The sequence below is a fragment of the Mesocricetus auratus genome, unplaced genomic scaffold, assembly GCF_017639785.1.
Source record: "Mesocricetus auratus isolate SY011 unplaced genomic scaffold, BCM_Maur_2.0 Super-Scaffold_100010, whole genome shotgun sequence".
Lineage (NCBI taxonomy): Eukaryota > Metazoa > Chordata > Mammalia > Rodentia > Cricetidae > Mesocricetus > Mesocricetus auratus.
Window position 1 is genome coordinate 3,546,973 of NW_024429194.1, and position 14,631 is coordinate 3,561,603.

At 47.1% G+C, this 14,631-nt stretch overlaps 1 protein-coding gene across 20 annotated transcripts in view; it reads right to left on the bottom strand.

Annotated features, from left to right (window-relative positions):
• Epb41l3 (erythrocyte membrane protein band 4.1 like 3) overlaps positions 1 to 14,631 on the bottom strand; it is a 211,674-nt gene that overhangs the window by 88,124 nt on the left and 108,919 nt on the right. The window lies entirely within an intron of this gene.

The following is a 14,631-nucleotide window of genomic DNA, read 5'->3' on the forward strand; positions in this document are numbered from 1 at the left end:
TGTAGGAGGGACAGGCTCTCCACGGGTGGCACCACTTGGACTGGTCGTCCAGAGTTGTATAAGTAAATAGGCCTAGGAAGCCTATTACAAGTCGGTAAACTGCATTCATGGCCTCTGCATCAGCTCCTGCCTCCAGGTTCCTGCCCTACCTGAGTCCTTGCCCTCCTTTGGTGATGAACAGTGATTTAGAAATGTAAGCATTAATGAATCCTTTTCCCATTGAAGTTACTTTCTGGAAGCAACAGAAACCCTAAGACAAGCCAGTCACACGCAAACAGAAGAAAAGCATAAAATGGGTAGAGTCCAACAGCCACCTACCTATAAGCCATTTAAATAAAAAAAAAACAACCTAGCATCGTTTTTAACCTGTGAATATCCCATACCCAACACCTTGTCTGTCATATACTACATGAATCACAGAACACCACATCTCAAAATAAGAAATGTGTATGCCACCATCAAATCTTTCTCGGGCATGTTACTGCTTCCAGGCCAACACAGGTAATGGAGTGAATGAAAAATCACTGCTGTAACTTGATGGCCTTTTATAAAATAGAACTGTCAAGGCCACGAGAGACAGCAAAGTAACAAACCTTTAAAAATGCAATGCTCTTAAGGCTGGACTCTGATGAGAATCAATATCCAATTTCACCTACATAAAAGGACATAAGTTCATATTACACACACACACACACACACACATACACACACACACACACACACACACTGAGCCCATCCTGCTGGTGGCCTGGATCAGTAAATTCGATTCCCTACCTAGATGCCAACAATATAACCAAGAAACAAACAATGTTTTGAGTAGCAACCGGAACCAATCAACTAAAGAGAGCTCTTCTTTGTTATTTCAGCAAGTTCGTGATACTACTCCTTCACCACTGTGCATAGGTATCAAAACCTGTCTTTAAATCTGAAACGTTTACTGTCGGCCTGGGTCCTCTTTCTGTCCCTCAGGCCTTGCTTTCTTGGCAGTAACTTACAGGACCTTCCCCTTACAGTAGACCTTCGTCAACACCCTCATCAGCATCAGGGCTGCGACAATGGAGACCTCTTCACCCCCCTCCTGAAAACTACAGGACCGCAGGAGGACCCTCTCATGTTTCCACTGGAAGCGAAACTTCTCATTTGCCTTTTAAAGAACTCTTCAGTGTCAGACAAATGGACCACCGGCACAGCCGAAAACAAGACGCAAACCTGAAACACGTTACAGGCACCCAAACAATCTACTCTCTATCCCACACTCCGCCCTTCTAGGCAACGCCTACCTCTGCCTCCCAGGATGGCCCTACTATGATTTTTTTCTAAGGCCCCAATTCTCTGTGTTTTCTTAGAGCCACACCTTGTGCTGTGGACACATCCTTCTCTTTGCTCAGTCTTTACACACTCCCCATTATCCTAGAAAACTCCCAAGGTTCCCAGGGCCTTTCGGGAGAAAACAAATCCTGGGGGGGGGCACCTAATCTTAGTGTCCTGTGTGTGACACTGCGGTCTTTCTTTTTCTGGTTGCTCTGTTCCCAGTTTGCTCTCCCCCCATTCTCGTTTCCAAGCCATGCAGAAATCCGTCTCACACTTAAAGCTTATCCGCTGGGATTTCAAATACAAAGACAATTTCAAAATATATGTTCCTCCACATGTGTCTTCTCTCTGGATTTCATCTAAAAAGCTGCCACCCTTCCTGCTCCACCTAGACATCTCAGGGGAATCCGAGACCAGCCATTTCTGCATCCGGAACTTTGCAGATGTGACTCTGCCAACATTCAATCCCCCAGTCTGTTCCGTTTCAGCCTCCCCCACTTCAGCAGACAGCCCCCACTGGTCCAGCGGTTCACCTCACCCAGCACTTTAATCCAGGCCACACATTGCCTATTGGGTTTTTTAACGAAACAGTGGGAGGCAGACAGGAAGGAGCCAAAGGCATGGAGTACCCATCAGGTAAAAGCAGACGGACTGTGAGATCACATGCAGGAAGGTCGCATGGTCCGTGGATGGGACATGGGGCGAGTGGGGGTGGGTGGGTGACGGTTAAGCAGGGAGGAGGGAGGTCATCAAGGTCAGTTGTGGACGGTTTGCTCTTCTCATCCCAAGACTTCATCTGTTACACCTAGAACACTGTGGCACCCATGGGGATCCCTAGGCTCAAAGGAGCCAGCTGGACTCTGTCACCATTCGGTTCAAAAGCAGACAAAAGAACAATGGGCTAGTTACTTCTCAAAACACCCAACATCCAGTAGGGCTGCTCATCAACTATCCTAAAAAATGTTAACAGCATTGAGTTGAAATGCTGCTTATTGCTAACAGCAGGGACAGCCCAGACACACATACAGATAAACACACACACACACACACACACACATGCATACATATAGACACACATTTATGACCATACTAAGTTTTAATCATGTAAGCCAGCATCTCAACTCAAATAACGCTGACCGATGTATACAGATGATTCGAGAAGCAGAAAGTCGGAATTTCTATGAAGAAGCTCGAGTCAAACACCAACGGAGGGATGATCTTACTACCATATTACATCTGCAATTCCGAGTTGTGTGCTGGACAGTTAACAAGACCAAGTAAGTAAATAAACAGATACAGCAGCCCTCTACTTCAAGAGCACTGAATCCTGGGAGGTAGAGGTGGGCGCATTGCTTAGAAGGCACAGCAATCCCTGTGTGAGGCTAGAACTCAGCCCAGGGAGGGGGCTACCAGCAGAACTGTGGAAGCAGGAACTATGCCCATGAGAAACAATACGCTCTTGATAGGAACACACTCACTCTCAGTCCCTAATTAAGATACTGATTTTAAACTTCAGATGTCACTAAAGTCAAAGTCTACTTCAGGAAGATTAAAGGGAAACCGGAGATAAAAATACCAAGGAAGCACCACGACGGGAGGTCGAGGCGGTAGAGGAGGAGAGAGCAAAGTGCTCAAGGGACTTGGGTTCCTGACCCACCTGCGCCATGAGCTCTGTGATCTCAACAGAGTTTGGCTTTACTGTCTCTCCTAGAGCTCCAAAATTCTGGGTTCAATAAGAAACACTGTGGCGGTAACAGCGTGGTGCTGAAGGAGGGTTTGTTATCTAAAGGAGGTCAGGAGACACCAACTGACCCTTCTGATTAGGTTCAAAGCACACTGCTCGCCCGGGATAGGTAATCATTAACATCCTAGCTGTTAAGAAAGCCAGCCTCATTCTCCCACCCTGGTGGGTTGAAGCTTCATTAACCACTGGAGCCCACTGAGGTTTTATTCAGTCCGCTGAAACAACACACTACTCAGACAATGGGAGAAAGTCAGAAAACACACTTGCACCTAGTAGATTTGAAAACTGACTCGTCTTCTGTATGCTGTTAGTTTTTCAAGTTAAAGAGTTTTTTTTTTAAGATGGATGGGTGAGCATAAAAATTCCCAAATATGATTTAGAATACACCTCTCCAGTATACATCTGCATATTTAAAATATACTGATGTGATAATTTATGTAAGCATAATGGGCATCTTATCTATCTAGTCTTTTTAATTACTAAATCCAACTGATGCCCGACACTAAAGTATAACATTCCCTGTCTCTAAAATACTATCATTTTCCCCTGCTTGCTTCTGCAAGTTCCCCAAATATATTTCAATGAAAAGAGACAGTTGGCTTTGCTTCTTGTGAAAGGGGGATGGGAGCCATGGGGAACTTGAACAGACCTCAGCAACCCTACTGATAGAAGACATAGGCTGTTGGGGGGAGGTGGAGGTGTAGAACTCATGGGATCACGGCCAGTCAAATGTCTCTCTAGGAACTTCGCATCTGTGAATTCCACCAAAAAGCACAAAGGTCTCCAGGCAGAGAGACTTCAGGACCTGGGTGCTCAGGGAAAGGAAGGTGAACATCCTAGAACGTGGCTTTGCTACATCAAAGGAGACTACACATGGCCCCACGGACCAGTATACCTGCTTTGGGCTGGCGGTGGATCAGTTTAAGTCTGCAGGGTGCTTCTGGATGTCGTCTGAGAATTCACAAGAAGACGGCACCGGTTTCTAATGTTCGCACCTAACCTGGCAGGGCCCTAGACTCCACGGAATGAAGAACATGGGTCTGCCCAACACCGCCACTGGGAACCTGGATGGATGCTCTGTAACGTCTCTATGAGGTCCACACAAGGATCCTTCTGGTGCTGTTAATGGCTTTAAATTTTAAAGCTGTGTACCATGCCAATGCTGCCTTGCTCTGAACTAAGAGCAAACTTCCCACATCCGGCACAGGGCACAGCTTACCTACAGTTCATTTATGCTTCTCATTTTTTAACAAAGTGTTCAGTATACAAGAGAAATAATTAAGGTGTTTCTGGCATTAGAGACTGCCAAAAAAGAAAAAAAAGAAGAAAAGAAAAAGTCTGTATTTTTAATAGTTAGCACAAATACTTGGGTTCTGTTTCCCCATAGCTATGCGTATAGTGACGCATTAGCATTCCTCAGCACTGAAAGTGAGTTCAGAATTGACAGTGACTTCATTTCCCTTACCCAAAGGCAACCCGTCAACAGCATTCTGGAGATTTTATGAGGAATACATTAAATCAAAACAGAGATTTCAGAACGTGATGAGAGATACAACGGCAAAGTCTCCAGTCTTTGTGGTGAATTAAATCCTCCGAAAGAATGGGTGAATAAGCGAAGGATAGCAGCCGTCCCATTTTCTGTCGACTGTAGATCACTCTGAAAGAGCAAAGCTATCACTATGCCCTCAATGTACACAGTATCATTTAAACACCGAGATTCGCTTCTCAACTAGTGTTTAAACAAGAATTGCCCACTCAACAAAAGATGGCCTCCTGGTTCCCAAAAAGGAAGTCTAAGGGACACTGGATCTTTAGGGAGTTGGCTCTTGGTATGGTTTCTTAAAAGTCGTTTGTGATGTTATATTGCTACTTAACAGTGGGCCGTGCCCGTGAAAAGAAAGGAGAGTTGGTCATGGGAGAGATACACACTCTTCCAAGCTTATTGTAACACCTGTGTAATGACATGTCCTTTAATACATCTAGGTCTTGTGTGCGATTCACACACGTCCACACGAGAGTGTTTAAATGTCACTGTATGATGAGAATAGTTGACAGTCAGTGTGGGGAAACTCAGCCTCAATGGGTCTTGATAGCTGGCCTAGAGCATGCGCAGGAGATATCTCGTAATAGCCTAGACTGATAGTAAGAGCATGCGTAGTAGGTGAGAGCATGCACAGTAGGTAAGAGCATGCGCAGTAGGTAAGAGCATACGCAGTAGGTATTTCCTGACAGCCTGGGTCAGCAAGAGGGTCTTGACAACAGCCCACGAGAGATGACGTGGACCTATGGACAGCGACCCACCCATATCGCCTCAGCAGAGTGGATTTCCTCCCCTGGGGCAGGGTTGGGGAGTCTTATGAGGCTTATTCTTCCTGGAATAAAACTGAGCTTGTTGTTTCCAACTTGTTCCCGATGCCTGTGTCATTGGTGTCTCGCTACTTTCCCCCACCCCTAAGGGATGCCCGTCGGGATCCTGCATCAAGTCAAAGCTAAATTTCTGCCTTCGATGTTGTGGAAATTACTCTGTGTAAGATGCGCTATATTTGGTTATGTTGCATTTGTTTAATTATGCAAAGCTGTGCTGCTATTTCCGCCTTGCCTGCGTCAGGTACCTGATTGGTCTAATAAAAAGCCGGATGTCCAATAGCTAGCCAGGAAAAGGATAGGTGGGGTCTCGCAGGCAGAGAGAGAATAAGTAGAAGGAGAAGAGAAAGAAAAGGGGAGACAGAAGCCAGGCAGCTGACAGCCAGCTCATAAAGACAGCAGGAAAGAAAGACATGCAGAAAGAAAAGATTTAAAAAAATCCCTGAGGCAAAACGTAGATAAAGAGAAACGGGTTAAGTTAAAAGAGCAAGCGAGCGACCAGCATGAGATAAGGCTAAGCGTTCATAAACTAAGACGCCTCCGTGTCATGATTTGGGAGCTGGTTGGAGACCTAAAAGAGAAAACAGCACAGTTTCCTTTCTCCTGTTCAAGTTGTACACACTGGGAAATTATGAAGTCTCTACCTGACCCATTTTTATTGGAGAACTGGACAATGGATCTATCTTATTGGATTATGTGGTCATCTAGCCAAAAGGCTGCCTGACCCCCTTCTATTTAACATAACCCAAACATTACTAAATCCAACTTGTAGTAAAATTCCATTTTATCTTATTTTCCCTACCAGTCACTTAAGTATAGCCATAAAGCTCCACCTTCTCCCTTCATAAAGAGAGGTCTCTAACTGGGGGTGACCCCTCAGGATTCTGACATAGGATGCCCTTTGAAGAACATAAGAACATAGTTGCTTCTAAAGGAAATAGAAAGGACGACACCTACTTCTAGACCCTCAACAGCCTTGGACTTCATTTTGGTGGGCCTGAGCTTCTACACTGGCAAGGCTAAATTTTACTCCAGTCACAAACTTGAGGATTAACAGGCCATAGGTCAGAGCCAGGTCTGTCCAGCTATCTATGTCCAACGCCCCCATCAAAATTCCCAGGCGTTCCCTTTAAGACGCAAGAAATGGAGACAGCGCATTTCCCTATGCTCTTGGCCAACTCTATTTGGGAAGAGCTTACCAGCACAGTGGTAAGTTTGGCACCTCAACTCGGGAACATGTTTTACTATTACCCAACATCTGACTCTGCGTCTGTGAGAAATATGGTGTGGAGGAATAAATTACAACAGATACAGTAACATCATCGCCGCCACCGCTGCCGCCACGACCACAGAGAGCACTTCCGCTCCCATGAGGCTGACACTGCTAAAGGCTAGATTTAAAGACAGGAACAGAGTTACGACTAAGAAGCCTAGCTGGTGTGCACCTTAGTGAGGGAGCCAATGTAGCCCCTTCTGTCTAAGGACCACTGGTGATTGGATGGCGCCTTACCCCATGGTGCTGAAGACAAACAGAGCAAAGATGGCGGCCTCCAATAACCTGGGCTTCTAGTTCCCTGTCCCTCCAGTTTTCAAGCCAAATAGACCCGAACGATATGAATGCATAAATGAGCAGTTCTCTGCTTCCATTATCTCACTTACACCACCTCTGCACATCCTGAGGCTTTCATCTTTGAAGTTAGCTCTTTACCAGTCAGGAACTTCGTGTACACCCCCCCCCAAAATGCTCCTCCGTAAGGACACGTGGGGATAATTAGAAACAAAAGACAGAAAGCAAATGAATCAAAGTGCCTGTCGGGAACTCAGAGAGACCAGTTGTCCACAAATGCCGTTTCATCTCCAGGCAGTAAATGCCGATGACCTGTGTGTGTAGCATGCACGATGTTAGGTCAAACCAACCAAGAACTATGAAAAAGCTACTTGTATAACGAGGAACTAAACGTACATGAAAATCCCAGACATCTGTTACTGTTTTTATTCAATTCTCAGGAAAACCATACAGCATGGTGGTGATGAACGTATTCAAATGGATGCAGCGCTTCCATTAACTTAAAGTGACCTGTCTTGGAAAGTCAAGATCCGGGTCAGGCTGACCCCAGCTCTTTGGCTGCCCTGTGGTCTGCCGAGCTGAGCCTAACGAATACAGATTACCGTTGCTCAGCCCCTTCTTCCCGCAGTCTGCTCCAATGGATCGGTCACCCCTTCAGCCTTAGCATCTCCAGGCCACTTACCGCATCCCAAAGCCAAACGAACAGGGTTTGGTCTTCCGGCCCTTCTACAGGATGGCGCCTGTGATGCCTAACAGTTAATAATTCACAATTACGTCTACCATAGTTCCTGTATAGAGAGAGGAAATGGGACATTCCTCTTGACACGTCAGACGGTTCTACACCCGGAAGGTCAAACAGACAACTGAGTCTTTCAATCTTCAAGATAAAGCTGGGGCTGCCTATTTAATTATTCTGTTTTTACTGTGTGCATCACCTCATCTTCCTGCTAGCTAGAATGGATGGAGACTATGTGGGGTGGTCTCCCAAAGATCCCCTTGGCACACAAATGAGTTGCTGGCGAATGGCACCTCATTGAGTTCTCTTTGAGGTTCCGATGAGAGGTCCCTTCCTTCGGGACTGTGTTTCATCCCTATGCCACTCATGAGGCTCCCAATTCGCACCTGAAACAGGTGGTCAGGAAGGCTCTAGGAAAGGGGTTCTCTCTCCCTGATGTGGAGGGAACTCAGCAGGCAATCCAGAGGTTTGTGATTGAGGCTACATGCCGCTATTCTGATTATAAGGGCTGGCTTCTCTCACACAATATACTGAAGGAATGATCGAACAGCTACAAGGAGTGATGTTTTCTTCACATTATTTTTCTCCAGCGGGCAACAAAGCCAATAAATAGCTCTTTCAATTTCCAAGTCCAAATCTCTCCAGATCAGTGAAGACTCAAAAGTCTTACATTTGAAGAGACAAGCGAAAGGCTGACACACAGCTCACCTCAAGAATTCTTATAGGCTGTTTTCAAAGTTTTTGTTTACTGTCTTATCACAGCAGAAACGTGTTCCCCTTTGTGTGTGGATAGTCATTTAGTTGCCACATTTTTTTCCACAGGGAAATCAGTTTAAATCCTTCGGATTGCCTGTTTGAAATGTTGACATAAAAAGAGAATTCGTCTAGGCAAAGACTTTATACGCAGCAATGGGACACTGCCTGTGTCCCTCCCATCCCGGCATGCTGAGCGGTCTGCACACAGTAGGGAAGGAGGGCTGATCCCTCCCATCCCACCATCCTGAGCAGTCTGCACACAGTGGGACCTAGTGCACTGCCTTGTCCCAGCCTGCTCTCCTGGGGGGTGTCTACACACAGTAGGGAGGGAATGTTTGCTTTCGGCAGTGTCCAGTGCAGAAGAGGACAAACTTTACAGGGCGGACGCTGATGTTCAGGGATGAACTGGGGTAAGAGAGGATACTGCTGGCTCTGGGGACCATGATGGGGGTGGGGTCACCAGTCATCTGCCAAAACAGCAGACGAGTGACCATCCCACGGTGCTGAGTCATTCTTCAGATTTCCTGTAGAACTCTACTTTTGACCTTGGAAGAAAACAAGAATGGAAAGCCACATCTTACACACACGTCATGCTCTACAAGGGCCGATTGGAGCCCGCACTGTAAGAGGCCCAACACCTGAGTATGCACTGTCTTGAGCTTCCTCTATTCTCTGTACCAGCTTCTTGGTGCCCACCCATGACTGACTGACTTCCTATCACCGGAATCCTTTGGAGTGAATGAGGTTGACAGACCACCGGCTTCCACCAGCTCCAAACTGAGAATGCCACAAGGCAGATAGAGAGCCAGAGGCTTCCCTGCTCATAACCAACGTCTCCGCAAGTGTCCTGATTTATGACTTTGTCTTTTACTAATTAAAAACTTCACGAAACTGTTGAAATACCTGGAATTCGGGTTAAACTAAATCATTGTTCATGGGTCATGACCACTCATATGTGGCTCCAGAATAGACTATTTCTTATCCCTTTCAAGGGAAGGGCTGTGTTTTTGACACTATCAAAAACAAATTAGCGAAAATTATATCTAGTGAAAATTATATCTATCACTTTGTGTGCATACATGTATACATACGCATGTGTGATGTGATATATGTGTGTATGTGTATGAGAGACAGATAGAAAGACAGGCAGACTCTGACCCTGTGCTTACCCAGTGTGTGTGTGTGTGTGTGTGTGTGTGTGTGTGTGTGTGTGTGTGTGTGTGTGTGTGTATGAGACAGACAGGCAGGCAGGCAGGCAGACAGACTCTGACTAATTCTGTGCTTACCCAGTGTGTGTGTGTGTATGTGTGTGTGTATGAGACAGACAGACAGACAGACAGACAGACAGGCAGGCAGGCAGGCAGGCAGGCAGGCAGGCAGACTCTGACTGACTCTGTGCTTACCCAGTGTGTGTGTGTGTATATGTGTGTGTGTATGAGACAGACAGACAGACAGGCAAGCAGGCAGACTCTGACTGACTCTGTGCTTACCCAGTGTGTGTGTGTGTGTGTGTGTGTGTGTGTGTGTGTGTGTGTGTGACAGACAGACAGACAGACAGGCAGACAGACTCTGACTGACTCTGTGCTTACCATCAGGACGTCCTTCCTCCACTGCCTCTTCACCTCATTTCTTAGACAAGGCCTCTCACTGAACCTGTAGCTCCCCATTTCAGCTAGGCTTCCCCGGCCAGTGAGCCTCTGAGACCCACCCATCGCTGTCCCCAAACTCTGTGGTATGAGTAGACGCTGCCATGCCCAGCTTTCACACAGAGGCACGTCCCCAGCCCCTCTACCACATCTTTAACAGACCTCCAGCTAATAATGTGTTTTTCTCCCAAGCAACTTCATATGGAAATTATTAGCATTTCTTTAGGTAACCCTGAAATAAATCCTGTTTATCATCCTTTGTTAGCTTACAAACTTGGCAGTGCCGTGCAGCAAACATGACGAAGCAGAGCTTTAAGGCTATGTATGATGCTCTGGCCATCTCCTCAGAGGCATCTCGAGCTCTATTAGAACTGTGTTATTCAGGCCTCTGTATGAAGAATTCTATTACACCCCTGTTACCATCTCAAACTAGATCCTCCATGCCCCCAGGGTCTTAAAACAAAGAATATATAAACCAACAAAACATGCAAAGCCCCTAAAACCTTATGTCCTCTGTTACAAACTGGCACGCCCCGCAAACACAACAATCTCACCTCTGTTACGGTGGCACGCCACACCTTGGGCATCACCACCACAGCCTTCCACGCCTCTACTTTCAACTGCCTCTTCCTCAAACTGGACTTCCTTGGTTGGCTGTGTACTCAATACAGCTCCCTCAGTTCTGAACCCAGCGCCCCTCCGTGTTTAAAGTTCGGTGTCCACAATGGCACGATTGAAGGGCCTTCCTGTGGCGGAGACTGTGGAAGTAAGTTAGACGTTGGGCGCACGCCACCGAGGAGTCACTGGAACCTAGTCTTTGCCCTCTCTCTATCTCTCCTGAGGACCCTGGGGCAAGCAGCTGCCCATGACGTGACATGCTTTGCCTCCAGTGGCCTACAAGCAACTCATCTAAGTGATCCCAGACCGAAAGCTAAGCCACGAACCAAAGCGAGCCTTTTCTCGGGCATGAAGGGAAGCCGCCAGAGCTACATTTCACTGAGAGTGAAGCTGAGAGGTGAAGAGATGTTGGGTCTCTGTGGACGAGGGTCCATTCAGTCCTTGACCAGAACCCCCTCTCTGGTACCAGCGTCGCGGAATGAGATCGGAGCCACGTCTTACTGACATTTCCCCACTGGGATAGATCCTTCCAGGTCTTTCTAAAATGGGTCTGAATGACAGCACAAGGGCTGCCAGGTCTGGGCCATAGGAACCGCCATGACTGACCTTCCCACAGTCTAACTTCTAAGGTTGGGGACCAAAAGGAGGAAACTTTAAGGGGGAGGTTTGCATAACGGGGCTGAATGAGACCAGACCCACAGTAAGCCCTGATAAGTCAAGAGGAGCACTCCCCTCTCCAGAGACAACTCAGGAGGAGCACTCCACTCTCCAGAGACAACTCAGGAGGAGCACTCCCCTCTCCAGAGACAACTCAGGAGGAGCACTCCCCTCTCCAGAGACAACTCAGGAGGAGCACTCCACTCTCCAGAGACAACTCAGGAGGAGCACTCCCCTCTCCAGAGACAACTCAGGAGGAGCACTCCCCTCTCCAGAGACAACTCAGGAGGAGCACTCCACTCTCCAGAGACAACTCAGGAGGAGCACTCCACTCTCCAGAGACAACTCAGGAGGAGCACTCCCCTCTCCAGAGACAACTCAGGAGGAGCACTCCCCTCTCCAGAGACAACTCAGGAGGAGCACTCCACTCTCCAGAGACAACTCAGGAGGAGCACTCCACTCTCCAGAGACAACTCAGGAGGAGCACTCCACTCTCCAGAGACAACTCAGGAGGAGCACTCCCCTCTCCAGAGACAACTCAAGAGGAGCACTTCACTCTCCAGAGACAACTCAGGAGGAGCACTCCCCTCTCCAGAGACAACTCAGGAGGAGCACTTCACTCTCCAGAGACAACTCAGGAGGAGCACTTCACTCTCCAGAGACAACTCAGGAGGAGCACTCCACTCTCCAGAGACAACTCAGGAGGAGCACTTCACTCTCCAGAGACAACTCAGGAGGAGCACTTCACTCTCCAGAGACAACTCAGGAGGAGCACTCCACTCTCCAGAGACAACTCAAGAGGAGCACTTCACTCTCCAGAGACAACTCAGGAGGAGCACTCCACTCTCCAGAGACAACTCAGGAGGAGCACTCCCCTCTCCAGAGACAACTCAGGAGGAGCACTCCCCTCTCCAGAGACAACTCAGGAGGAGCACTCCCCTCTCCAGAGACAACTCAAGAGGAGCACTTCACTCTCCAGAGACAACTCAGGAGGAGCACTTCACTCTCCAGAGACAACTCAGGAGGAGCACTTCACTCTCCAGAGACAACTCAGAAGGAGCACTCCACTCTCCAGAGACAACTCAGGAGGAGCACTCCCCTCTCCAGAGACAACTCAGGAGGAGCACTCCCCTCTCCAGAGACAACTCGGGAAGAGCACCTTTCTCTCTCCAGAGACAACTCGGGAAGAGCACTTCACTCCCCAATGTAAAGGGGAAAGGCAAACATGTCCTTATGATTCCTAAGATCATTTTAAAGACTGACCCCCCTCCTGTGTAGATTAGTGTTTGTCTGGGGACTATAGGGAGCATGTTGACAAAGAGACAGAAGCCTAGAGCAACCACAGAAGCACACCAGGACTGACCTAGATGGCATCTGACTTCAGGCGATTTGGGGTGTGCCCTGTCTTTTACAAGGATAAACAGTAAAAACCAAAGACAAACACTAAAACACCAAAGACAACCCTTAGCAATCTGCAGATTTCTTAGCATTCACTGTCAAAGACAACCCTTAGCAGATTTCGTGTCATTCACCTTTTCCTTACACAGCGGCCACACTTAACAGGCTATGTTCAAAGCTTCACTCTGTCCCTTGCCAGCTATGTGACTTGAAATGACACTATCTCTCTGAACATCGATTTCTATCCGTTGTAAAATATAGACAAAATATATCTTAAATGGATAAGTAAGTGCGTGCGTGCTGAATGGTATCTGATGTCCGCATTGTGTGCAGGAAGCCCCAGTGAATGGCTGCCACTGTTTTAGACCAGTAGAATATCTCTTGCGAGCATCTCCTGGCTAGAATTTATGCCGGTACCAATGAGGGGAAAAAATGGACATCCTGTTAAACTCAAATAATGAGTGGAACCAGGTTCTTTAAGACTAATGGAACACTACCCGCTCCTTCAGAGTTCTTTAGGCTGCAAAGGACCAATGTGCCCACGTGATCATAATTAATAGGAACCAGATTATGAGACAGGTTGAACTCTCAGCGTCCATCAGTTTTGAGCACTTGCTATTGTCAATGCCCTGCTTATAAGGCACCCCTGAAAGTCTGGGCTTGGGAGACAATTATCTTACCCAGGGAGCATCTCAGAAGGGAGATGAGGGCAAGCCAAGGCTGGATGGGGACAAGGATGCACTGATTAGCCAGGGAGGCAATGGAAGGAAATCTTCTAAGAATCAAGGCCACAACTACAAAAATCCCAACTACCAGGGCCCATTTCTTATGTATACAGCAAATATGTTGTCTTCTTCATTTAGCTTCCCAGAGACATCAGCAAACAACAAAAATCTCTGTGCTACTTCCCAAGCTGAGCCCTCTCCCTGGTGATGGGAAGAAATGCAATAATTTGCTACAGCTCCGCTTTATATTAATGTAGTCCCAATAGCTGCGGAAGTCATTTGGTCCACAGAAGTGTCCGTTCCTGATAGGGAATGCCCTGTATGTTGTGAAATGTTTCTCTTACTGGTTGATGAGTAAACGCTGATTGGCCATTACCCAGGCAGGGCTACCAGACTAAGAGAATTCTGGGAGGAAGAACACAGAGAGAAGTTGCCAGAGACACGCCATCTAGCTACGGGAAAGATGGGACGCCAGGTATTCTCCAATAAGATTAGGTGATGTAGAAATACATAGATTAGTAGTTATGGGCTAATAATTAAGACAGAGCTAGCCAGTAAGAAGCCTACGACATCAGCCAAACAGTTTACAATTAATATAAGTCTCTATGTTTATTTGGGGCTAAATGGCTGTGGGCGGGAGCAGGTGGGAAAGAAACTCCATCTACAGTGTTCCAAAGCATTGCTTTCTCCTTTCTGGACACATTCTGTGTTACTGTGTATCTGCCTTTACATAAGGCACACCTAGTAAGAATCAGAGCTGTCGACCCACACACAAAGATGGTCACAGCTAAGCAGGGAGTAAACACTAAATAAACCTGGATTAACTATGAGAACAAAGACGATTCTGAAGAATTGCAGGCTGAAACCATCTGCCTCTCGGGGAAGGTTATAAGGTCAACCTGGGTGTCAGGGTTCAACTTCAGGGTCTCATTAACAAGATGCCTGGAAATTAAGAAATTAAAACCATGATTGTGGGTTGGGGTGGAGCCCAGTAGTAGAACATGTGTTTATCAGGGACAAGGTTCCCGAGTTCCAGCCCCAGTACCACACACACACACAGAGGTACATACACATACACAGATACACACACACAGACACACACACACACA